This window comes from Colletes latitarsis, chromosome 6 (assembly GCF_051014445.1).
Source record: "Colletes latitarsis isolate SP2378_abdomen chromosome 6, iyColLati1, whole genome shotgun sequence".
Taxonomy (NCBI): domain Eukaryota; kingdom Metazoa; phylum Arthropoda; class Insecta; order Hymenoptera; family Colletidae; genus Colletes; species Colletes latitarsis.
The window spans coordinates 19223464-19249667 of NC_135139.1; the positions used below are offsets into that span (position 1 = coordinate 19223464).

The 26204-nt window shown below is 43.2% G+C and overlaps 1 protein-coding gene across 1 annotated transcript in view; it reads left to right on the forward strand.

Annotated features, from left to right (window-relative positions):
• The first annotated feature begins 1800 nt into the window (after nucleotides 1-1800).
• Ddr (discoidin domain-containing receptor 2) overlaps nucleotides 1801-26204 on the forward strand; it is a 246387-nt gene continuing 221983 nt past the window's right edge. The window contains exons 1-2 of the mRNA XM_076766209.1: nucleotides 1801-1967; nucleotides 2455-2745. The gene's annotated coding sequence lies outside the window, so the exon portion shown is untranslated. The remainder of the gene's footprint in view (nucleotides 1968-2454; nucleotides 2746-26204) is intronic.

Sequence of the window (26204 nt, forward strand, 5' to 3'; positions counted from 1 at the left end):
CGTCTATGGTATTGTCAATCACAATTTCACGGATCTATCGAGTGCTTGGCCGTGTCAGGGATCGACCCACGCGTTGAAGCGTAATCGCGTATCGGGTGTTCCCTGATTACATTATTAAAATAGACTACCGCACACGTGCAGCTCGCGCAGCAAGAGGATTTACTCCGGTGATCCCGAGGGATCCCGATGCTGCGATTTCCAGCGAGCTACTCTGTGCGTCTCCATTCATCCGCGGGACGCAAGTAAGAACGATATTAGATTTACCCTGGAAGCAAACCTTTTCACATAACCCGTGCCCGGAAAAACTCGAACGAAAAGCGATAAACGACACGTCACGCCGCGTTTCAGGATATCAATTCGTCCGTGCACGGGGCTAGATGTGTCGCGGCGTTTCTCCAAATGGATTATCGGTCAGTCGACGCCGAAAGCAAAAAACGTTGGAACGCAACAACGGCTGGCGTGGCGCAAAGCGTCCACAAAAGAAACAGAAAAGAAGGTAATTGGATTTCGTTGATTGTCACGTAAAATCGGGACAAACGGCTTTCTAATAACGACGATCCCGATAAAATTCGTCGATGTAACGTGCAGACGCATACGGTATTGTCGCGGAAATTGCAAGTGTCGCGCGAAAGAAGCAAAGCGACCACTTTTGCTCTGTGCGCTTTAAAGGGGAGGTAATAGGCGCGGAAAACGTAACGAGCAGTCAACCGTTAATTTTAATCCCCCGGTAAATCGGTCGGTTCAGACGTTCATTCTGTACGTTTTCTATCGCTATAGACTCAAAAAACTCGACTGGTAAATGACTACAAGACAGTGGAAAGTTTTACGTCGAGCAGCTTAGCGAGGTCGAGTAAAAACTTGCGATACCAATCGACGGCGAAACAATATTACAGGAATCCAACGATATCTGCCTGTCGAGGTAATGTTTGCGAACTTCGATCACGTAGCGGAACAAAAAAACGTCTAGACATCTATATTTGGATAGATAGAATACATTGCACAAGGTGGCAAAACATTTACCTTTACATTTTCGAGCTGATCGATAGGAGAAACTATTGATTTTTAGTCTTTAACTATATACGAAAGGAAAATGATTTTATTATAATCTATCAGTTTTATAAACATCTGTTTGGCATACTAGACGTACTTTCTTTAAAATCGATGTGGCGTGTCAAGAAAGAAGTCTTTAACAAATGAAAGGAGAAGAATTGTAATTAAAATGAAAAATGTAAGAAAGATACAAAGTGAAACTGCCGTTTCAATAAAACACTGGAAGTCATTTGTAAGATAATTGGACGAGTTTTAGCCAGGATGAAATTTAAAAAAGTTACGAAACTGTAGAATTGCCTTACTTTTTTAAAAGACAAACTGTTCATTCGCTTTAGCTACGTATCGTATTTTATTTCACCCCGAGGCGTTGACATAATCGCGTACTTTTTCGATATATCACGGATAACGACAGAAACGTATTAAGGGAACGTCGGGTATCAGAAACAATAGAAATGCATTCGTCTTAGGAATCCATCTGGCGATAAATGGTCAGGGGTAGAAAAAGGGGTGCGCGGATTTCCATGTCTTATCTGTAAAAAGAAAGGGACAGGGTGAAAGAAAGGGTGAATGGGCGAGCATGTGGTCAATTCTTGGGTGTCGGGTAGTTGCGCAGACGACAACCCTGATTGGTCCATCGCCGCCGGTCGGCTGACGCGGCTTGTGGCTTTCGGCTCGACGAGCTCGCCTCGACTCGCTCAGTCGCACTCGAACCGCGCATCGGTGAGGGTGTTGTGCCGCCCTCTCTCGGCAGTCATCTCGTACGGAATACGCGCGTGTGTGGGTAATCGCAAACGGTTGCCACGCGAGCCTTACCACGTTGTTCGCTGTGTTTTTCTTTTCTACGTTCTACGTTCGCTGACTGGGACAGACAACCCCTCGGACATTTCAATGAGTACCGAGCTTTCACGGTGGAAACGGTACGAAACATTCGAATCCTAAACGTGTATCGATACTCCAACCTTCTTATATTTGACTGTCAATCGATTGTTTATTTCGATCGATCGATAATGCAACGACAACAATCTATAAACGTACAAGAAACAAGAATCGTTCGAATTTAATATATTTGCTATTACTTTCTTGCAACGACATTCGATGCCTTTATCGTTGGAAATTGTACTTTCGAGTCGTATGATCCGTGATACGTTCGATGAAAAGAAGCGAGGCGATCACGATCTTGCGAGCCGTCAAGTTTGAAATATAAACTGTCAATGCGACACACGCTTACCGTATATACTCCATCTTGAAAGCAACGAGTTCGATCCTCTTTGAAAGACGATTATCCAACACGTGAATCTCGCAATACCGTTTGCGAGTGGTGCTACTTTTTTTTTTCGTTCTCTCGAGCACGGCAGTCGTTTAAGAGGATATTGGACGCCATTGAACGTTTGGTTCTGTTCCCAGCCGGCGCGGAGGACACAGTGAATAGTCGTGCGCGCGTGTTTGTCCTCGACGTGCAGGTCGAAACGTTCGTACTCGCGGGAGACATGGGGAGTGCGGGAGATAGATCGTCTTTGGCGTAATCTGGCGTTGACGTGACCTAACCTAACGTAACTTTTGTTTGGGACATCGGTACCCTCGCACCATCGTCCCGCCGGCCACCCTCGTTCCGCTCGCTGGTGCTCGTGTGTGTATCCACTTTTCTGGAGTGTGTGGGACTGCCTCGACGGTGGGCAACTTCACGCGTTTACCCCGGTAAGTGATACACCATATTTATCTATCGATGGCACCCTGTCGCGCCGATTTATGAGTTAGCGTCGCGCTCGCACGGCCTGTTCTTCGATACTGCTTCGAGCGATCGCGATATTTATCGAACATGGTTCAACGTATCAGCGATTAAACGCAAATCAATATACTCTTTTTTCGTTCATTGGAACTTCGAGCCGAACGATTTACATTTGCATTCCTCTCTCTATTCGAGATTTGGACGGTCGAAATTTATACGATGCGCGCAATTAGACGCCATGTTGATAAATTATTTCGATATTTTGATGACACGGTGGTCGATTAATACGTAATTTATAAATATGCTTGCAAAACAGAAACGATTTATTTTAAAGTTTTCTTTTTATTTGCGTTATTTTGTTGTTTCAATCGGATTTATTTTTGGTTATAGATATTTCAGATATCGACGAATTGGATTTTAGTTCCTTTAGCAATATTTTTTGCTTGTGAAAATTGTTGACTCGAATATAGAAAAGACGTTCGTTCCAGTTGCAATATTTTTCAGGCTTCTAATATCTATGTCGACAACGCGCGCATAAATAATTTTTGCCATTACCATATTGGAAAGCGTTCTTTCAATACCATAAAATATGCTCGAGGATTATAGTTCATGCCCACTGATACTCAAATATTTCTTCTGCTGATATTTTTATACCATTCAACCATCTACATTTGCAATATCCTGAAAAATATGCGGTGATAATGATTTTTTCCCATTTTACTCCGAGGACATAAATATACAGCTATAAATAAGCGGGTGCTGGATTTAAAGGATTCTTCATGGAATTGAAGATTGGAATGATACTTACGCAATATCCTTTTAATATGTAACAGTAAAATTTTTAATAAAATAATTTGTTTCCCTAATGAACGAAGGGTACTTCTAGCTTCCGAACGGTACAATATACAATAATTGAAACAGTATAGACGGTAATAATTTTCTACAGAAAGTTTTACTCAAACGTCCATGTAGTATGAACAGCTTCCAACATTATTTTAAGAAACGAAGAGGTTAATCTCGTTGCTCCAAATTTCTTACAGTCGCGAACCGAATAAAAAATAACGTTAAAATACCCAGCTTAAAGCTCGAGACAAGGGTTGACAAATTTTTCATTTCACCTGGAAATTCATAACTCGACTTCCGCCAGTGTGTGCACGGCTTCGTTAAGCCAATCGTGTCCCCCCCAAGCTGTCCTGTTCAAAGAGTGCAAGTCACCGCAGGAATAATATTCGCTTTGGCGAGTCCAAAGCTTTGCCAAACCGCGAGTAGCTGTAGCTCGGCGTAACCTGGTGGCACATGGTGCTGAAAATAGTCGGACACAGCGTGTTGCATCTTTCCACGGGCCCGTTTGGAACGGCTGTTCCAGTATCTCGAACTGCGCCTGGAGAAAAAAACAAACAGGGAGGGGATGGGTGGGCGCTAATTGGTTAATGCCCGTCATTACGGGGCTGCGGTGCCGCTGGTAAAGAGAATTAAAAATAACCAGCATCCGTGTGAGGCGGTGGGTGTTCACGGGCCAAACGGGCACTCATGGTTCTTTTATTAGGCTTTATTCTTAGCTTTCGTTTCGCCATCGTTCATTGAGAATACAAAATAATTCTGGTTGCTGGAAAGGAAACATTTCTACAAAGCATATAGGGTTATTCAAAAAGAGAGGTGTAGGATTGGAATTTATGATCTTTCGATTGCTGATCGGTTTAATAACATCGTTATCGCCGTGTCGCTACTATATTCCGGTGGCAATGATTCATCTTCTGTGGGTATGGGGATCTCCAACCTCGCAAACATGTGTTTTACATAGCTTAGTTTTTGCGTCGTGTTCTCGGTAATGTATGTTGAAGACGAGGCAAACATTTTCTTCAGTCATCGTTGACGCATGCACGGGGACATTGAATCTTTCGCAAAACGTAAAGTTCCCCGATTGGTTGATATTAATCATAGACAAAGAGGAAGGTGCTTCTTGATCTCAAGATATGCTCAGAGTCGAAAGAGCAACGAAACCATTCTGGATATCAATCTTAAATTATTTTTTTCATTTCTATTCTGAACGAAGGAAATCGTGTACGACCACCGAACTGAACGCAAACTAGCTCTAATCACCGGATCACGTGCCACGAGATCGCGCGATAAGAAGGTTCTCGGAAAGTGCTTTCGAGACCTTCGCGTTGTCGTTCAGTCAACGAGCACGGACAATTCTGCGTGCTCGTCGGTACGAGTACCGAGAATGCGCGTGACCGGACAACGAACGAAGCAAAACCCGAAGGGGAACCGATGAAACACGGATGGAAAATCGACAAAAGAGAAGGGAAATCCTTATCGATATTCCATTGATTTCCATGTACGGGAGTATTAAGTCGAACGGGGGAAGAAGGAATTCGACAGACAAGTCGAAAGCAGCCGTACGACGACACGAAATCCAAACAGAGAATCGAGGCTGGATTCGTGAGTTCCAACTTTGCGGGAGCCTCTTTGCATGGAAATCGAACGAAAGGACAATGTCGAAACATGGCCATTTTCCGAACGCGCCGGGAAAGTAAACTTCTTTACGTAGAATGCATCTGTGCATCTCAAGGAATCAGGAAACAACGGTTATTTAGTCGATTGATAGTAAAGGTGTAATAAACAGGTATAAACATTGAATTTCGTAGCGATCTGGGCACTCTTTTCCATATTTCGTTTCAGAATGCGTGATGCTATCGTCGAGATATCGTCACTCTATATATATTTCTAAAAAAAATAGGGATAAACGGAGACTCGTTTACAGAAATTTAATTTTACCTTTTTTATTCACTTTTTCATAAATTTTGACCCGTTTCTCGGTTGCACCGCCATTGTACGTTCTATCTATTTAGATCATCTAACATTTTATGCGCATCACGGATCCAGTGCTTTTTCGTAACGCGCAAAAAACCTTCGTTTCTTAGGGTTTTCCGTCTACGGTGAAGTCGAAGGGAATATTAAAATCGAAATATTTATTACGGGTAGTGCTCGAGGAACGTTTGCGAAACTTTTCTTCGCCTTGCAAACGAGAGCAGCGTTATCGCTGCCATCTGCGTACACGTAAAAATACGCGTATAAATGTACAGTTCCCTAGGATTCGTAATAGCGATTCGATTCTCGGGCAAGAAAGTATGAGAAATTGAAAGATTCCAGATAGCGGGGTTAGACCTTGCCAGTGACGTGCAGGTCCTCGTAGTCACGTGAGCTCGAGTGACTTACACCCTCGTCCTTACTACACGGGAATACACTTACGCGCCGCGGCATTCATTTTCTGCTATCGTGAGTTGTACCTCCACGGCAAGCGAACGCCGGGATTGAAAAATTCCAGATAAAAGTGTTACATTACATTTTCCACGCTCCCCGAGCGTTTCCGAACGAATCGTGCACGCTGAATTATCCGTTCCTTGACAGTAATTAATAGCTAAACTCTGAAAGATTGTCATCGATAAACTTTATTCGATCGCTACACGCGAAAACATTTCGTCTTCCTTTTACTTCCTATCCGTAGACATTTCAGTTCGTTTGACTAACATTTGCTTAGTAAACAATCTTCTGTTTTAGATACAAATGAAACCTATGAAAGATGAAATTATATCGCAAATATGCGTACAATGAGCCATTTCGTGATTGTACGCTCTTGTTGACTTACGAAGAAGAGTTTGGGTTAATATTATTTGTACAAGTTTAGCTAGAAGAAGTTTCATATTTCAAGATTCCTCCTCTCTTATTCAATTATGTCGAGCAATGTGGGACTTATACTTTCAGGGCTCGTGGGTTCGAAATTCTTTAAGTGGGTCGAAGAAAGTTATTGTATAAACCGCAGAAATTGTAGTATAAAAAATTTTTAAGTGGATACCTGTCGAATGCTGCTCCTTGGACGAAGATTTCCAAAGCTTTATCGACAGTTCTCGAATTACAAAATGCATTTGACGTAATTCTCCCGTTTTCATAGGGCAAATTTCTTTTTCCGCGTGTTTGGGGTTAAACGCAGTGTAGTTGGGAACACGTGATTTCGTTTGGGACTGTAATGAAAGTGGGGGGTCGTCTAACGTCGTCGATGCAGCGAATGGTTTCGTGTTCTTTGTGCATTTAGGAGCCTAAAGAACTGCAATGTTACAAATATTAAACCATACGCGAGAAGGCATCGGATGGCTGGCACTGAAATTTGCATAAAAGGATTGCGATAAAGGACATTTTCGTTTTTGGGGGTTTTGTACGGCGTGGCGTGCTCCAGCCCGTTTCGCTCTACGACGCCGCGAAAATGCAAACGAACGCAGATCGTACGTACCATTTTCGCACGTAATTGGTTTCACGCGAAATGAGACAATTTTCAATGCATTGTTCGCTATCCCGTACACTGTTGCAATTGTACTGCCAAAATAACAATTGCATCCAACCATTTTGTATTCTGTATAAATTTGGTAATTTACAATTGCGTTAAAATATATGCAAATTATCGGTTTGATGTAGTTTAGGTATCTCGTATATATCATTGTGAAATTTCGTGTGAGGTCCAAGGGACGTTTTACGCGAAAATATGTCGATTGCTTCGTACGAAAGAAATTTTTTGTAAATTTTTAAACACGATAGAAGAAAATACATTCACTGTAAATACTTCGATGTACGACATAACGAATCGAGTTAAAAATATTATTACCTAAATTGCTGTGAACTCAATTTAAAACGAATGTTTATATCCAGAAGTAGAACCTGTTCGATCGATAAACGCTTTGTAGCTTTTATGAAAACAATTGAACTTGGCTTTTGAAACAATTGATTTATCGAAAAAATACCAACGTGGTTTATCTGCAGAGAAGAAATTTTCCACATCTATTTTCGAACATTATCTTGAAAACTGTTGAGATTCTCGAGAAGATGCAATTGCTACGCTTGCAGTAGTATAAATTTCTAGTCAGGTTCGACAGCGTTTAATTACGCATTTAAATGTCTACAAAATGGAGAGTCTTCTCGCGGTTGTCGCCATTAACGTACACGAACGCGAAGAAAGACAAATGCACTTGCTGATAGTCACACAGGATTCAGCGACAGTAAGTGTACAGTAGGTTTCAACCACGGAAGCACTTAAAGTTTCCATTTACTCGTCGCACGCAGCCGTTCGTATTGGCGTGTGAAATGCGAATGCTTACGTTTGAGGGTTACACGAGCGAGGCCAGGACGCAACCTGCCAATGCCGGCATTCTCGACAAATGGGGAAAACGGAGAGTCCGCGTGAAAATGTTTCGAAGCATAATGCCGGTCACTTGACCGAAATACCGAGGAGGGGAGTGGAAAGAAGTGGCCTCAAAGGCGACGGTATCAACTGGGAACTCGTCGCATTTGTACGATACAACATAAAGCGAATGTGAAAACATAAAGGCCGGATAAAAGCATAATTTTTTAAAACCGCCGCGAATACGTTGCATCAGAAATTCTCTGTGCGACGTACGCGTCTTTGTGGATCCAAATGTGTTTAGTCATTACTGCGGAAATGGTAACCCCCAGAGGGTCCGTTTTCCATGGCCATAAAGAGAAACGCGATCGAGGAAAGTTCATCGTTTAAAGGAAGGCGTTCGTTCCTTTCTAGTCTGCAAATTTCTCATGTACATTCCCGGGGAGTTGGAAAGAACTTGGTAATCATGCGCTCGGTGCTCCTCCGGCCATCGAAGAATCGAACCGGTAGCCATTTCAGAATCGATGGAAACTTCGGGCGTTTCAGCCGTTGCGTTAACTCCGCTTGTACGATGCCCCGATAGTTGTTAGGATCGATTCGTGTTACGAGGGGAGTCAGTGATAGGGGAAGTGTTCAGCTACTTTGTGCAATAACGCATTAAGCTTCTTCGCGCGATAATGGAAAGGTTCCCCTTATGACGCTAGTCTGCTTTCAATTCATAACGGACGGCTCTTTATGGAATTACCCTCGGCGTTGTTGCTTTCCGAAACCTTTCGTATCGAAAGAAATTTTTTATTCGTCCAAAACAGACTTTGATACATTTTAGTAAAATAGAATCTATCAAGGAATTTTTAAAGCATCTAGGCAGAGATTTCAAACCATCCTATCGTGTTTCAATTTTACAAGTTCACGAATATAATTTTCCAGACGTATCTTAGACACTACGCTTTCACGGAATAGATTTTCCGACGCCTCTAAAGCAGAAGGACGTCTTAGAATTCGATCGTTATACTTGACGCGGTTCCCTTGTCAGACGTTCCCGAGGCAAGGGGTACGTTTCGCTCGTACGCGTTTTCCGCCAATATCGACGAGGATTCCGGCAGGCGTTATTGAAAATCCGTATGGGAGACGACAGGGTGGGAGGACGGTGTCGCAACAGCTCGTGTGTTTAACCCCCTCGAGGAAGGGCGCGCATATTTTAGCCGTCCCCTTTAGGTATTCCAGCAATAGCGCCGTCGGCCATGTGGCGTACATCCCGGAAGGTAGCAAAACTGTAACCAGCCAGCAACAACGCCAATACCTTCGTCGTTCCTTGCGTCGGGAGTATGAGTTGGAAATAGTCTGCGAAAGAGAGCGGGAGAGAGGAGGGACCACTGTCGACGTAGAAATTGAGAGCGTTTCTGGAAGATCCAGGGGGACGAGTTTGGTGGGTAGAGCGCCAGCATGGAATTTCTCCGTGAATTCCAAGGCACAGGACATACCAGGTCCATGGTATTCGGCTAGGCTCCGGGTAGTTTCGTTTTTACTCGTACGCGTATTCGGTTCCCTCGTTCTTGCAAACGTTGGGGGATGACGTCAACGGATAACTGCGCGAGCCTGCGTATCAGAACGCAATTACATCGGGCGCAGAATGTAATTATTGGAATTCAATTAACGAGTAACCGAACGATCCAATTGCTGGTCAGATTTGTCCTATCTACGGGCAAAAAAGAAGCCCGCGATAATTATTCGTTAAAGTCGAACGTCGAAGGATTAGGGTAGCGTCGAAGGCTTCTCTTAGCTTCTCCGGGCACGCCAGCTTTCCTCCGTGATCGAAGGGACAACTTTTCCGAGGAAGTTCGACGCTTCCCCGTTGCCGTGTTAACGCCTCGGCACGTTGCACCTGTTTCAGAAATTGATGCTTCCAGGGGCGGTCCCGCGGGACAAGACGCGGCGGGGAGTTCTCCTAAATAAGGGATCGAGCTCAGCCGCGGCAACTTGGAAATTGCGGCCGTGGTGCGGTTGCGGTGATCCCTCACGTGCGATCACGATCACCCCTTGAATAAACACGTCACCCCCTTTGTCTCTCACTCGTCTTCAAGTTTTCCAAGGTTTCGGGTCTAAGTATACGGTCGCGAAGGAGGAAACGTCGCGCGAGGAGCCCCGGTACCTGTTGAAATTAATTAAACGTTCTTCCGAACGTTTGTCTTACGGGATCTTCCTCGCGGTGAGTTGCTTGGCAAGCTGACTGCGTTGACAATTAAATTACTCTATCGCGGTGATATTTCCTTATAAAGATGTCTAGATTAGCTACTTGTTATTAACCAGAAAATAATTTCATTGTTTAATAAATAGAATAAAATTCATGGACCTATTTCGAGCGGCCGTGAGTTTCCTTTAACTTTTCGTTTCGAAGTTTTATTCGCATTTTCGCCGCGCGGGCCGATATTAAACGCGACATAAACGGCCGGTCGTGCTCAATTTTCTGCGGAAACGAAACGAGACTAAAAAATGGTCCCCGTTGGATTTTCCGCGTTTCTTCTCGCGCCTACCGGTGCCTCCCCCTCTTTTTCACGACCGTGCCCGGAGACGGGCGAATGTTTTCCGCGAACTGATATTCCACGACGTGTACGGTACATCGGTGCAAATGGTAGCGCGAGAAACGTTTCACCGAGATCCCCGCCTTCCTTTTCACGGTTGACTGCAGAGGAAAAATAGAGACCTCGCTCGAAGCACATTATTCGAGAATGCGCGAGGATATTGATACTGTCGTTGCGTGAAGGCCTCCCAGATATTTCAGCCCTTCTTGTCGAAATGGATTTGTCCTATTTGTCGCGGCGTATTTTTCGATCGCGACCGACGCGAACCGACACCGGGACTCCGCTTCATTCGACACGCGTTTCGCCTTCTTCCGTACGTGTACGTGTTGCTAACGATAATATCGGAAAGTCGGATGGAACGACGCTCATCGAATAAATGGAGCTGATAAGTCGGAGGTAACGTTACGAGCGACACTTTAATGTAATTAGTATCTGCGCGTGACCCTCGTTTAGTAGATTTCATTTGGTAATTCTCTCGTGTGTATGTAACACACTCTGGTGCCACTTTTAGACGAATTTATTCAAAGGAACGCAAACCTCTGTCGAGCAAGTTCACGCTTGTGCGTTTTGGGTTTTGTAGAATTTTCATCTGTTTTAAAAAGCTGCCCTCGTTAGCCTAGAACGTATTAAATTGTTTCGGTTTTAGTAGTTTCGTTTAAGTTTTGCATGTTTGACAGATTCTGGTAGCGAAGTTCTTTGAATTCAATCGCAGCAGCGAGCTAATATAACACTGGAGACTACCTGGTCTTTAGCTATTCTGCTTTAAAAGTAACAGACTTTTTATCTAAATTAACAAAAGCAAATGTCATTTAAAAATGCACTCGCAGAAGGCAAGGTTCCCTGCTCGAAAGTAAACATTTGTTTCTCATTGTGTTGTTTTTGGAAAATGGAAAAGAATGTGACCTAATTAATGCAGGGGACTATGTGTGTGGACGGTACCATAGCCGAGGAAGATGTTTCCGAGATTTTTTCCACGTTTCCATTTCGCAGCGAGCTGCACATAGGAAACGTTCATCTCGTTCGAGGTAAATTTTCACGTGTCCCGCTTTCAAGAAAATCACGAGATACTGTCGAGGGTTTTCACGAAGTACGGCCACGTACTCGTCGTTAAATTAAGCCGAACGGTCCGGTTCTGCAAACAAATCGAGCTATCCTGAAAGAGGGTCGATTGCCTCTTTGTTGCGCCCGGTTTTCAGGATTTCTCAATAATGGAGAAATCGAAGCGTAGCTCGTCCCGTTGGCTGGTCGCTACGGCAACACACCGTCAGCCCGTTTCTCTGCCATACATTAGCTGATTACGATAATTTCCTGTGAATTTTCGCGCGAAAGAAAACAACACCGTCCAAGGGAAACTACGACGTTAATTCGTTTAGGATTTAAGAACTGAATTCAGTTAGAGCTGCTTTTGTATAATACAATTGCTATATCTACAACATTAGCCATAGATACTCTTTATTTTAAAAAAATAAAAATTTTGTTTGTCTATAATCGTTTCAAGAATAAATAGCTTCGTTCAGTTGCGTGAAACTCTATAAAAGTGAATTATTTATAATTTTTAGCACAATGCAATAAAGTTCGCTGGCCAATTTTATTCGGTACTCGCAATCGCTCTGGATTCGTGTTAATAACAAAATCTGGGTTAAAATTTGTTGTAAACTTTGATGGTTTAATTGACAGTTGTAAATAGAAAGCGATTTGAAAGGAAGAAATATTTGGTGAAATCGCACAGCAATGAAAGGGATCGATATTCGCAATATGTACCGCAAGCTCGTACGTAAATTTATTACTTGTACTTTAATAATATTGAATATTCGTTTCACTCGCTTATTATATGACAGGATGAAATATAAGAAATTTGGTCTTCTGCAGGAAATTGTTAAAGTTTTCACACAAATTGGACGGTTTATTGTTTGTCTTCTTGTCTTCTGGTTGTTCTATTATTAAAATGATATTTCACGCAATTTCGCGAGTGCAGCTTTATCGTTCCGCGTCTTAACAAGGAAAAAGGAACCGTTATCGCTGGTTTTATTTTCGCGGTGGTTTATAGGGAATGTTTTTTACAATCGTTTCGAATTGACGTTTCCCACGAGTCGGAAAATGTGAACTTATGTGCAGGTACGCGGCGGTCATTCCTTTGATTATGGATTTACACATTGCAATAAGCAATTTCTCTTAATAAAGCTGCCTGGACGTAAAGTTTATATAGATGCTTTCTTCGGAAGAGTTATGGTTAAGCAACTGGGACGGCAAGGCGGTGCCGCTCGCGGCTCAACGAAGTAAATTTACGCCGATGAGAAAATTCCACGTGTATCGGATTGGTCGGTGAAACGGAATGAAATTTTCGTAAAGCCGTTCTAGAATAAAATCGAATTCACGGTTGCGTTGGTCCGGGCCTGGCCGCTGGAATTACAACGAATCAACCTGATATACGCGATGTCAAAAATTTTCTGCAATTCGGCTGCTGCGTATCGATTCGAAGTAATAGGAAGACTTGTGGGCATACGAAGTTCGCCGCGTTTATATAGCCTCGAGACCTTTTAATTTATAAATGGATACGGATAAATGGATATTAATTAGAGTGAAAGAGGGCGAGAATAATATTGGTATATTAAGGGGAAAGCTGACGGGAGACTTTTACGTCACTTATACTTTCTTAAACGACGCATGAATTATTTTTTGTCACGCTATCGAGAACGAATAACACGATAGTCCGCGATACTTGATTAAACGTTACATTTTTCCTAAATTATTATCCAGTTAATTTTTGTAGAGGTAGTAGATACTATTTAATCAAAGTTTACGAAGTTGTTTTGTAGAAGTATACAGAGTCTCTTGTGTTATTTAAATCGACGTATCGTAATTAACTCGCAAAATAAAAGGCAAAATAGTTGATTAAATAATGATTTGTAGACGTTATCAATACAAGTTCCAGGTGTGGGTTTCCATTTCATTTCAATAGAATTCATGAGTTTCTCTTGAGAAGAAAATTGGTGATTATTAATTACACTTGCCTCGATAAATCTGCCCAAACACTTTCCGTGATATTTATGTCAAGTGATAATACTGGCCAATTTAAATGACTTATATTTTGTTGCATATGCCAGTCTTTAATTAACTTCTCTCCATATATTACAGCGTTATCATGATGAAGTATCCACTGGTTATTTTCTCTAGATATTTTTTTCGTATCCTGCAGAAGCTTACATAACTTTCAAAATCGGCGACCTCTTTTAAGCTTATGGTTTTCTCATTCATGACCGATCCCTCTTCCTGCTGTCTGCGAGATAACATCTTTTCTTCTCTAAAATCATGGTAATAAAATGAATATTCATCGGGGACATTTAAATTAAACTTCTTTTTACCAGGAAAGATTACATTTTTCCATTTAGTTATAGAATTCATATGTTTCCACGCGAACTCGTTCTTATCTTTTTTAATTAGTCTTTCGAACAAGGTTTTTATTTTCACTCATCTTCGTAGAACGTTTTAATACTTCCGTGGTAATGAATTTTCAGTATTAGCGGTCAGTGTTTACTGTCATGCAATTTTTATCGGAAGGAAAGTCGCGTGAGTCGGTTTGGGAAGTGCTCGTTATACGTTATCTTTCCATAGAATCGTTTTAACAGGATCGTCGAATTATTCAACTTTTACGAGTATTAAACGAGATATCGATTGGCGGTTAGCCGAGGCAAACGACCGAATGCAAGTAGATTCCGACCGGGTGCGACGACCGAATTGCATTGTGAGTGCATAATACGGTATCGTGTATAATTCAGTCGTGTTAACAAAGTTTTCCGCGATTTCGGCGAAAATTTGTATCGTTTCTGTCGAAGCATACTCCGGCGCAAAGTGTACACAGCCGTCCGTTCGTTTGTCAATTTCGTACAATAAATCTCGGCCGTTCGACGAGCGCATCCGATAACGCTATAAATCATACACCGGCTTTCCGGTGGTGAGAAAATAGCTGTTAAATTAATATCCCCACCTTTCATGCACGGGGTTGGTTTATCACGAGGAATAGAAAAATTGATAGGTTCCACGGCGCAGGAACAAAGTTCTTTTGGTATCAATCTCTGTTCGATAATATCGCGGATTGATCAACCGGGCTTTCTAACGTCACGCGTTTCCAATCGCGCCGCTCAGTAATATCGTATTTTACGGTTCGTGCTGTAATAGAAGTGTCGGGGTGATTAAATTTATTTCGTTCGAATGATCTGCAATTTATTATACGCGCCCCTAAATTTTCCTGCTACGCCGTTACCTGTCGATATTCTTCTCTCGCGAGAGCGTACCTGTACAGAGGCTGATCAAAAAAGGAAAGAAGACCGAGTAATTTAAGGGCATATACTATCGACGAATGTGGATGAAAAATGTCAAGTCGACGAATATGGATCCGCAAATGAATTCTATTTTTTCCAAGGATACAAAAGGTTTTCCAAGTAACCTTAGAGCTTAGTAATTGTAATTATTGACACTGTCTCTTCTGCGAGAGTAAAATAATCATTTCAGTCGATGATTAACCGAGAGTGATTTAAGAGTGACTTTAAGGTGACTAGAATATTGAACGCTTCAGCTAGTATGAAAGATAAAAAGTTTTATTTGAACAGTAGGAAAAGTCGTCCCGTTTGGAGGCACGCGTTACTAGAATAGAAAATCGTACATTGTCGTGCAAGATCGATTCGAGGACGTAAATTCTACGATCCTTTTTTTAGAACACTATGGAAATCTCGCTAAATCGACCCCGATAGATGTGTCTACGCTGACAGAATGTAAAAATGTTCAAACACCGTTACGGGGTCTCTTAAATATTTGATCCGACGCGCGACTTTTCCAGAGGATTATTCTCGTTCCTTGGCCTGACGTTTTTCGCCCCCTTCCCCCATGTTTCGTCATATTTTCAGATCCGTTTTATTTCTGTTGTCGAAGGCGTTAATACCCGGCCCTCGGAAGCGGCGGAACGTTCCTTGTAATCCATCCGCGCTTTCCTCTCCTCCCGTTTCGTTTTCTTTTGTCGTGCCCGAAGGCAGCTTATTTCAGCCTCGATGGCTTCGTAATCCTCTAATTTTCCTTGCGGAAAAGTCTGCGCGTTGGATTAAAAGAGAGAGAGAGAGAGAGAAAGAGAGAGAGAGAGAGAGAGAGAGAGAAAAGAAGAATTGAACGGAGAAGGGCCAAGGGATTGAGCAACGCTGTCAATAAAGTTTTAATTGTCGCACCGAGCAGGGTCGATCGAGCAAGTGGCCTTGTTAAACATCGATTGGTATATTGGGGAGCTCTGCCAATAACGGCGTACCTAGAAAAATCGTGATTTAAACGATGAACCACCCCCTCCCGTCTCGCCACGACTGCCTCCGCAGTGTTCAATCCCCTTCTGTACGTTTCGTTCCCCGATCTTTATTATTCCTCGTGACTCGGTCGCTCGGTTAGCGCTCTTTGTTCTTTTCTTCTCCTGGGAGCATTCGCACATGCGCTCACACACTCGTTTCCGACTCGTGATTTTCTAACAGGCTCTTACGCGGTACCTGAAACCCACTACCGTTTCCTCTCTCTCCATCATCCTCCGCTACTTGTTCTCGAGATGTTTAAGAGAAACGGAATATATCGTCCGCATAATCCTTTCGCCGCGCGTTCGTTTCCCCGACGGACTGAGTCCGTAAAAATGAAAATCGCTATTCGGCCGATTAACCGTCGCGTTAATTTCCTGCCGTTCCGCCGCAGACGCAGTTACGCGGACAGTTTGCGTATTTTAAATACAAGACGCTAATCGCGCAGGAACGTTCAATTAAAACGTCGAAGCTCGGAATAGAGTCACGCGAACGACAGCTTAATCGAAAGATTAGCTATCCGGGAACCTGTCCCCCGATCGCCGATCAAACGACGCACGAATGCAAATTTGCCACGAAACTTGCCTCGTAATCGACATGATTATCGCTTCCCCGCTGCCTTCCGCTTCGTTCGCGCGCTTTTTCCTGCGCGTACCATCAAAGGTGCCGCGCGCGTCAATCGAATTCTTTTACAATCAACGGCTCTTGACGATTTCTGTCGATGCCGTCCGCCTTTAAACCGCTTTATCTACCTTTGTATCGGACGGTCGCGTCGTTTCTCCTTCGGATTACCTGCGAATGTTTACGCCGCGGCACGATAAGCGCGTCGATATCGCATTACCGGCCTCGGTAATTATAATTAAACTCTTACTAATAGTTCGCCGGCAGGCGCTCTACGACGCTATAACTGCGTCGGTGTACTAACGAACTCGAATAGGGCGTTCAATTAAATGCTACTTAACACGACCGATCCAAATCCTCCCTCTTGCTCCTCCTTCCCACGTTAGCCCCTCGAACGGGGGCCTTCTGCCACGCTAATCACCATCCCCCATACTACCGGAAACACGCTCGAGCCTTGCACCAGCGTACCGCGCATCCTCCACGGGAGATGAAATTGTTCGACGGTTCGTAGGCTGCCTATAACCTTCGACAAAATGGCAAACTTACTGGTTTCCACGTTGGTATAACTGGGTCGCGCGCAGCCTGATCGCCGAGGCGTTATTGCCCCGCTTAATATTCCGATAATTTGTCGATGATTTTTCTCGTAGCTTTGCCAAGTTGCGTCGGCGAAGTTTGTAACAAACGACCGTTTAATTTGCTCGGGTTTAAATCGTTCGCTGCATCCATTGTGCTGCGAGGAGCGAGTGTCTCCATAAAATTTTCCGAGTAAAATTCCTCAGTTACGTTTCGAAGAACTTCGTAGCATACATTGACAAATAAAAATTATAAAAAATGAAACACTAACAGTGATACAAGAACAATGTACACAGTCTTTCGACAGCACGCGCGCACGTTCGAATAGCAATTTCAGAACTATGCGTTTAGAAGGTTTCTCACGTAGTCCTTTGTTATACCTTTGAGTGAAATACTGTTCGACCAGGAACATCTGTTTCTACGGGCTATCGGTCTCGCGAATACTTTATTTCTGCTCGGTTGGAGTGTGCGAGTATTTCCCGCGTGTATCGGTCATTTTTTAAATTGGTAAAGTCTCTCGTACATTTGCATTTCCGTTTAAATGTTCTGCACCGAGCGAACGAGAAGTCACGTTTGTATCGCTTTGCGTTCGATTACGGGCGTTAAATACTTCGATGCTTGATCAATTAGCGATCGTTGTAATAATAAACAGCGTCGAGTCCGGTCAAATATTCCTAACGTTCCTGTAACGAAATTTAATAACAGAGTTTCGATAAATTAATGTCAATAAAATTTCAATAACGAAACTCCAAATACAAAGTTCGATGCGGGAAAATATGCAATGCGTATCGCGTATACGCTCGTTTAAAATCATTTGCTTTGCATACGTCCAGCTCCGTAACGAATTTTTATATGAGAAAAATCCCGATCACGGAAAAACTGAATTTATATCCAACGGCGCTCGAACCCTCCCGCGTCGCTGTACATTTTATTCAAAACCACCTACGCGATCCACCCGTTTAAGCGTTCGCGAGATTTTCGTCGCCGGGTTTCGCAAAGTTCGATGTAAGTTCGTAGAATACGAGAGTGGTCTTATACAGTTCCAAAGTTACTAGTTGAGGGTGCAAGGTTCGAATATTAAAGTGCAAGAGTATCGCGAATTCATTATAAACGCCGAGAGTATAGCACGAGGAGCGCGAAAGTCAGCGCATCGTTTTCATTTTTTTAATTTCGATACGATGCAGATTCTTCGACTTTTCCCTTTGGAGGATGTCGAAGAAAGATGCGCAGGAACTCTGAATCTCGAAAGGACGAAACAAAAGCCGCGCCTCTGCGCGTGGTAATCGATTTATTCTACTTGACATTCCTGCCGTGCAATTAACCATTCGCGCACGACTGACAATATATCAATTAGTTTAAAAAAATCGTCAGCTCGTCGCTATGAATAAATCCAGAATGTTAATTCAGGAATTCTGAGCCTGCAAAAGATGGAACTAAACACCTGTATCATTAAATCAATCCGCGCCGTTGTCATTTACAGAGTCATTGGAATTCAGTAAAGCGTGGCTACCTATACGTTGCATTTCCGACGATCGTCGCGCTCGAACGCACCTGGCAATGCTTCGCTCGAGCTTTAACGCGCGAGCTTCGTGTCCCCAGGTGTGGAATCGTTACGTCGTCGCGACAGCTGCGAATACCTGACAGGTTGCAATGGCGCCAAGCACGTTGTTTAACGATAATTATAACGACGCCATTTAGTGGCCGTACGGCTGTGTAACGCGTGCACGTGCTGCCCCGTGTGGCCCTGGCGAGAATTCGCGGGCCAGGAAGTCTCTCGTCGACCACTACGTGGCTTGCTTGACCATTTCCCAGGGCACGAACGCGACCATCGTTCCACTTTCTCCGCAGTTGTTATCATTTTAGTGCCCGCTCGGCGAATTTATCTTGGACGATATTTCTTGTTACGCCGGAGTTGGAGACTCTGGGGATGAGTTAGATTCGAACGTTCGATATTACGGCACTATCTCTGACGGCGGCCCGCTTTATAGTTCGCCACGACGCTTCGAAATATGTCCTGCATTCCTGTTTACCCGTCGTCTCCTTTCCGCGTGTTCGCGCACGAGACACACGTACGCGTTGCACGGTGCGACGAAAACAAACTTGATAAATTAAATTGTCTAGGAAGCGTTAAAATCGCCCGATTAGAATATCTATATCGGTGTGTCCCGGAAAATGTTGCGCGATTTCGTTTTCTAGTATTTTGGTATAAAGGGTGTTCGGCCATAGAGTGTTTCGGAAAGAGAATGATTGGAAAGCGTTTGTACAGAACGAAAAGCGAGAAACGACTGTCTGTGTTGGTTTTCCAAGTTTCCTGATATAATTCCAGTAGAAAACGTATGGTCTATTATAAAGTATAAACTTCTAGGAAAACGTATTTTGTCATTAAAAACCCTACTGCATCGTATTCGAAAAATATGAAGGTCGCTACCTGTCTCGTAGGTTGAAAAATTGGTCGAAAGCGTGCGGAGACGTTGCCAACCTATAATCGCTAATGGAGATTGGACCCGCTCGCTATAAAGCGAAAGTGTATTAGCGTTTTAGATGTACTTTCGATCTGTATAAAGGCTTTTTAATAGACTAATTTTCGTTGATATATCGCCACCACGCTTTTACATTACCCACTGTATTTGTTGATTGCGAAATTTACATTTTCAATGATGATGTTATCGAACACGGATGCGAATAGTTTTTTATATCACAGAACGATAGCAGAATACCGTAAAAAGCAGTAGAATATATTTTAATGCTTGCAATTACTTTTTATCGTAGTTATGACTTAATATCATGAAAGCCTTTGAAATGGACATTGTTTTCTGGGACAATCTAATATTTTTAATATCCCAGGCAATTCTCCGGGTTATTGAAGGATGGATAGAGGCAAGGACAGCCGACAGTCTGATATTTCAACGAAAATACATATTTGTCGCTTCAAATATCGCGTAGTACCATGAGATTTATCTTTCATTGAAAATATGATTCGAATGACGTTAAGTAAGGGACGAGAATGCACGAGGATGATTTAAAAATCAAATGCCATCGGTTCAAGAGGCTCGGTGGTTCTTTTTCCGTCGAACGCGTCAAATTATGCAATCTGTTCTGGGCATTTTACGAAATATCAATTAATATCAATTAATTCTGGCGAACGGTAATTTCTCATTATAATGTAATGAAATCAATGAATAGTTCGCTTTGCGAGGCTTTGAATGCATTAGTGCGAGTGTGCATCAACTTTTCTATCGTAGAGTATCATGCTTATCATTATTGGGTTTGATTGAAGCGACTATGCATTCTGGATATGTGCAGGGTACACTGAAACGTACTGTTTTGACAAGCTGTAATGGAACGTTATTCAACTGTAATTGAAATAAATAAATTTGATGCGTTTGGGATGTTTGCGCGATGCTGTAAATCATTATAGCGACAATGTATTGGCAAATATGCCTGACTCGCAGCATTGGGATTCACTCTTCAAGGTTTCTCATTTTCGAAAATTTCTTAAAACATTTCTGAAACCTGCAACTGGTTCAAGTTCTATAGGAAATACATCGTACATTTAAAGTTTACGCTCGTTCGAACTATTTTTCTGTCTGGCGGATAAACGTGATTGACGAAACAGGTCTATTGTCTGAAGCTTAACGTTACATCGAACGCTATTATCGCGGTATAGCGGTTTACGTATGTATAGAAAGTCTCCAAAGGGATGGCGGGAGCGCTTTTCGAGCACATTGTTCGAGTTTTTCAATCGACGACAGAAACGACGAAACTATTTTAGGTCTCCGGTGGATAGTGGCGTAACAAAACGGTCGGTTCTTTTCCTCTGGAATATTTCGTATTCGCGGTCGGTACGCTCCGCGGGGATCGTTTCTTCGTTTCTGGCCGAAGCGTGCAATCGAGGGCTCATCGATGAGATTGGATATAAGTCGATAGCTATAACTCCCGATACGCTGTATTCTCAGCTGGATCAGTTTCGAGGTAAGAAAACGGAATATTCGTCTAACCGTTTCCGCTTTGTCGATACTTTGAACGGTATTCCCAGGCCACGAGGCTGACTAATAGCGGCTACCGTACAGAATACACGCAGTGAACGGCGCAATTCTCTGCATGTTATCATTGACGCGTGTGAAATTCCAAAGCGGTGGAACTCGTTTTAATCATGCGGTTCGCTCTCGGGGATTATTTTCGCCATATTCGGAACGGCAAGCGCGTCGACAATCGGGAAATACAGATCGCAGATACTTCGATAGTTCGCATTCCCATTGCTCCGTATATCTCTGCACACTTCTTTCGAACGAATTACACGTTCGATAGAAAGAGGACGGTGGTATTTCTTCCTATATACCGTTGCACAAAAGCGTATCGATGATATCTACGAAAGTTAATACGATGATATCTTCTCGAATATGCAATGGCTAATAACGCCTCGATTTTTCTCTCGTGCCCATTGAATATGTCTCGCGTTCCTAGCCGAGCGAACTAAAAATAAATTATACCGACTCTGCGAGGTATTTGCACGAGTTTCCAGAGTTTCTAAAGAAGCGGGTGAAAAGATATAAACAGACAAGCAGCGTCGATGAGCTTTCAGATCACGATTCAAAGTGATCATTCCGCATTTTTTGCCAGACACGTACATATACTCTTATAGGATGCATTGTATTCGTCGTTTTCGAGCAGGCAAATATTTCCGGGATCCCAATTTTCGACGATCTTGTGGAGTTTTGTATCCCTTTCGCGAATACTATCGACGCTGCGAGGAAACTAGCCTGGGTATTCGCTGTAATTCCGATCAAAAGCGCTTGCAAATTAAAACCGCGAAATTCGTTGATAATTTCCGGCCGCATCAGCGTGTTTTTTTCCTCCCACGCGAGCGTCGAAAAACAGGTCAGCGTTCGCTCGACGACGCGTTCCACGCGAGAATTTTTAAATTTACTCAATCGGTCGTTCGACTATTATCGGTCAAAAATACCACTGTCCAGAGAATAGCTCGTTTGCAGTATTAGAGCGACCAAATCATTTTTTTAAACTTTGACATCTACACTGTAAAGCATCTTAAATTCGGAATGAATAGGATCGTCTCTAATTTTCACGGGTTAAAAATGTCACGATATTTCCCGACACATCGCTTTATTTAATCAGAATAATAGAGGATTCCTAACGATGTCGTTTGTTTAATGGAATCGCGGGATGGTCGGGGGAAAACCGCTGCGATTTCAAGAATTATTTTCGACGCGCACGGCTCGCCACGTGCATAATTGAGTGCGCGCGTATAGGTGGAGATCGTGGACCGTTACGATCGTTTCCGGACGTAATGGGACCGACGCGATATGTTCGTTTCGCCGATTCGATTCGTTGAACCGTACCTTCCGAATTATACGTGGCGCGGCGTAAGGCTGCGCGGTACCGTCGATTAATTCTGAAAAGCTCGAAAGCGCCCGCGGCGTCGCCTGAGTATTATGCGATCGGCAGACGTGCACAGGCTCTAGTTTCCGTGGGTCCAGTGTGTGTGTGCATCGAAATGTCGAAAGCTGAACAATGTCGGTACCGATGTAATTGTCATCTGTGAATATCGGTTCTCGCAGTCTGACGTTCGCATTATGTACACGCTTCGAAGTTCGGGAACGAGTCTGGTCGGCTCGTTATCGGCCGCTGCGAATTACGCTTCGGTATTGCCTTCGTTAAAAATGGTTCCCGATGATACGGTTGTTATTTGTAACTAACAATCGGGGGATTCGTTGATCAGAGGAAATCTGACGCGCGGAGCTATTAGATTCGATAACGAGTTCGCCAGGATATCGAAGACGGGGACGACGTTCGATCACTTAAACAAATTTTCATTTCGTTTCGTTAGTTCGTCGAAAGGGAGAAAGAAAATATTCAAGGTATTGCATAGATCATTGGTAATTGGATTTCTCGTAAAGCGTTCGAAAAGAATTTACGAGTATAGCTCGTAATGGAGAAAGCAACGTTGATGTATTTAATAATCATAATCAGACTCGGGAATCTGCTAAAGGATTTAATACATTTTACAGACGTATTTGCAGTAATGCACGAGACGCGAATTTGGTAAATTAGTTGCGGCGTGTGTGGTTAGGAAAGTTGTGGCTTCGGAAGAAATTTCGACCGAGTTTCGAGCCCTCGTTCGTTAGCATCGGTCGCGTTAATAAGGCTGAGAGAAATTTTGAGTCCGAGACTTGTCCCGGCCAAATACGAATTCCTTGCTTAAACGAACGAGCGAGCGCGCACGAAATTTGAGAGCTGCACGGAAATCATATTTCGCCGATATTACTTTCCGACGTGACGACGAGGCGCCGCGGCGTGATAAACAACAAGACGAATGAATGTTCAGAATCTTGACAAATGCAAGGAACTACGGTTCTCCAGCTCGTGTACGCTCGCCGGAAAACGTTTGTCGAGCTCAACTGAAATATGATGGCGTACTATCCGACAATATTTAATTGCTCCTTTCAGCGGAATAACTTACAGCTTGGATAATAACGCCGGGAGGTATAGCAATCTTCCACCGAAGGGGGGTCGACTTCATTATGAACGAAGTTATTCAGCTGCCTCGTAGTACATCTATCAAAATTTCGAGGCTAAATTAAGAAGTTCCTAGTTAAGAGTTTGCCATTTCGAAGTTTTCATGTCGTAAGGTGAAGTTTCTATTCGTCAAAGGATTAAACGAATGGCGGCACGGATTAGAAAACTTGGCGCAAGAGGGATCGCGGCGTGTGTTTGCAGCGAGTCGCAAATTAACGTGTTAAACATTTTTAAAGAGAAATTTCAAATTTATCCTCTCGCTAGAATATAACGTGTACCGGAAAGTTTCAGTAATATCAAATTTTTAGAAGAAAAAATGGTTACGTCGAACTGTTTGTATTTGACCGGACAGCGATCGGTAGGAGATTTTTATCTTGCTAACAGTCTTGAATTCGTATCGCGCGCAACAGTCACTGTTCAAAGAACAAGAGACATCGGTGACGAATTATCGGGAATAATTTAAGCGGTAGGCGAACATGTCTAGCCACACCTGTTCGACGATTATCGATTTTCGGAACGTTTCGATGTGGAATCCAAACGTCGTCGGGAGGCTTCGCAGCAACCGCCACCCGTCGACCTGACGTATTATCGATTATCTGTCCCCGACTATGAATAATCGCGTTCAAGTCCTGTATTACGACCGAGACTTTTAGCGGAAGACGAGGTTAACCGCGAGAACTTGGACGATCGTGCTAGTCGGATTTCGAATCGTCCGAAAACTGTCCCTGAAAGAAGTTTTGGGAGGGATCATTGATATTCGCGGGGGAAATCGCTGTCGATATCTCCCGTTACATATGGTAAATATTGACGCGACTTTAATTTAACTGTGTACAGTCGAAATTATTTAACGTCAAACAGAAGAAATTCAATTGCGAACGATTAAAAAAATAAAAGATTTTAATGGGAAATTTTCCAGCGATATTGGTTAATACGAAACTCGAAACGTCATCAGCCGCATAAGCGTCGGTACATAATCTGATTATTGTATTTAATTGGTCGAATTCGCCGTAGAATTGATTCTCTATAAATTGTTAATTGCATTGTGAATTTTAACTAAATTAATAGCTAACGTATCAATAACGTCCGACGAAATTATGATACATTGGTTACCGTGCGACGCGTGAGTCGTAATTGAAAAATATTCACCGAATCGCGGACATTAAATACATATCTAGCATTGCCGTTGCCATTGCCATTGTTATTTCACATCAAATACGATACATTGTAACGCGACACGCGCGCTCGTTAAACAATAATTCCTGCGCCACGTTGCAGCGAGTGCTTTCGAAAACGATCCCAGGTTGGACGTACTCGGTAAATTGCGTTTATTCGTCTTGCGCCCTATTTACTTGTAAAAGGTGCTTCGAAGCAACGCCGGAGAAAAAACGATATCTATGAACTTAAATGATCGATCGTCGAAAAGAACAAAAAATTGATCGAGCGCCATAGAGGAAATCAATTTCCCGTTACAAATCCATTATTGACTTAATCAAGACAATTTTAGACTTGATTCGCTTTTATTCAAAGCTAGTGTGCCCGCTCTGAGCAACAGTTTCCTTCTATCCTGAGGTGTTCGTCGTTTCTCGTAATAATTTATATCCACCCGTGGAAACGGGAAGGAAGGAGGAAAAAAGCACCGGCGATACCAGCCGTCATCGATCGGCTCCCGCCAACGTAATTGCCTACACGGTGCCGGTTGCGTAAGCGTCAATCCACGCCAAACCGATCACTTCTTGCACTAGGTGTCAGGGATTTCTGTGAAATGGAAATATAATGCAGTTCGCGTAAAAATTGGGGCCAGTTTAAGTCATCGTTTCGTCGATTTCGATTTTTTTTTTTTAAATACGTGCTCCTCGATAATTATCAGTTGCATTCTTTGCTAACTTCGAGTACACTGTCGCAAAAGGTGATCGATTTCGAGTGAAGCGATCCGAGAAGTTTTTCGAAGCAGAATCGGAACGCTGAGAAACAGTCGTCGAAATGTAAACGATCGAGGATTCGTTTCTCCAAGGCATGCGAGCCTGGTGCAATTTTCCCAGCAACTGGCTACCATCGTTCGTGATTGGCGATTCGTCGAGATTGGACGTACGAATCTCGTATCGTTCTCCCTTTAATCAGTTGGTCGCTCGTGGAGGGACACAGCTGTCTTCCTACGATTTTCGATAAGATTTCGTGTAGCAAATCTACGTCCAAAATAAGTCCAGACTGGAGATATCTTCGCAAGAGTCAAGATATTTGATTCTTATTCCAATGGTCGTGAGTGATCGAATTCTGCTTTCTGAATAGGTTTGAATTATTTCAATGCTCGTGGATATTTCTAATTATTCGAACGCGCTGAAAAATAGTTTTCCGTGGTAACAGCAGACGGAGAAAAGAAATGGCAGGCGCGGATTGCGCGGAATCTCGACGCTGAACGAAACTGGAGACATCGGTTCGCACCGGTTTGACACCCGACAGAAGGTGAAGAATTCCTTGTCGTCGCTTTAACCGTCTGACCGCGTATCGTTCTTCCCCGCGACTGCTTAAGGGAGGAAAAAGGGAGTTGGTAGCGTAAAGAATGTCTTGTTCCCAGCAATCGTCCGAATATCTCGGTGTATATAGACACGCCGCGGGAAACCGGCATTCGAGTT